Source organism: Rhinolophus sinicus, linkage group LG01, assembly GCF_036562045.2.
Source record: "Rhinolophus sinicus isolate RSC01 linkage group LG01, ASM3656204v1, whole genome shotgun sequence".
Lineage (NCBI taxonomy): Eukaryota > Metazoa > Chordata > Mammalia > Chiroptera > Rhinolophidae > Rhinolophus > Rhinolophus sinicus.
Window position 1 is genome coordinate 130,258,737 of NC_133751.1, and position 1,574 is coordinate 130,260,310.

Below are 1,574 nucleotides of genomic sequence, written 5' to 3' on the forward strand. Positions count from 1 at the left end.
AACTGATATAATAATTTAATCTTTTTTTAAAAAATTCAAATTCAAATTTATTATGTCATTCCTCTATATAATATTTTTCTTTCCCCCCTCTTTTTTTCTTTTTTTTTTTTTTTAAATTAAATTTATTGGGGTGACAATTGTTAGTAAAATTACATAGATTTCAGGTGTACAATTCTGTATTACATCATCTATAAATCCCATTGTGTGTTCACCACCCAGAGTCACTTCTTCCATCACCATATATTCGATCCCCCTTACCCTCACCTCCCCCCCCACCCCCCTTACCCTCTGGCAACCAATAAACTATTGTCCGTGTCTATGAGTTTCTGTTTCTCATTTGTTTGTCTTGTTCTTTTGTTGTTTTTTGTTTATATACCACATATCAGTGAAATCACATGGTTCTCTGCTTTTTCTGTCTGACTTGTTTCGCTCAGCATTACTCTCTCAAGATCCATCCATGTTGTCACAAATGTTCCTATATCATCTTTTCTCACTGCCGAATAGTATTCCATTGTGTATATGTACCACAACTTCTTTATCCATTCATCTATCGAAGGACATTTTGGTTGTTTCCATGTCTTGGCCACCGTAAACAAAGCTGCAATGAACATTGGAGCACACGTGTCTTTATCTCTAAATGTTTTCAGATTTTTTGGGTAGATACCCAGGAGAGGGATTGCTGGGTCATATGGCAATTCTATTCGTAATTCTTTGAGGAACCTCCACAACTGCCTTCCATAACGGCTGCACCAGTCTGCATTCCCACCAACAGTGTATGAGGGTTCCTTTTTCTCCACAGCCTCTCCAACATTTGTTACTATTTGTCTTGTTGATGATAGCCATTCTGACTGGGGTGAGGTGATATCTCATTGTGGTTTTGATTTGCATTTCTCTGATGATTAGTGATGTTGAGCATTTTTCGATATGTTTATTTGCCATTTGTATGTCCTCTTTGGAGAAATGTCTCTTCAAGTCCTCTGCCCATTTTTCAATTGGGTTGTTTGTTTTTTGTTGTTGAGTTGCATGAGTTCCTTGTATATTCTGGATACTAGCCCCTTATCGGAGGCACTGTTTGCAAAAATCTTCTCCCATTCAGTTGGTGGCCTCTTTATTTTGTCAATGGTTTCTTTTGCTGTGCAGAAGCTTTTAAGTTTCATATAGTCCCATTCGTTTATTTTAGCTTTTGCTTCCATTGCCTTTGGAGTCAAGTTCATAAAATGCTCTTTGAACCCAAGGTCCATAAGTTTAGTACCTATGTTTTCTTCTATGCAGTTTATTGTGTCAGGTCTTATGCTTAAGTCTTTGATCCATTTTGAATTAACTTTGGTACATGGTGACAAATAGCAGTCCAGTTTCATTCTTTTGCACGTGGCTATCCAATTCTCCCAGCACCATTTATTGAAGAGGCTGTCTTTGCTCCATTGTATGTTTTAACTTCTTTGTCAAAAATTATCTGTCCATATTTATGTGGTTTTATTTCTGGGTTCTCAATTCTATTCCATTGGTCTATGTGTCTGTTTTTCTGCCAATACCATGCTGTTTTGATTATTGTGGCCCTGTAGTACAGGCCAAAG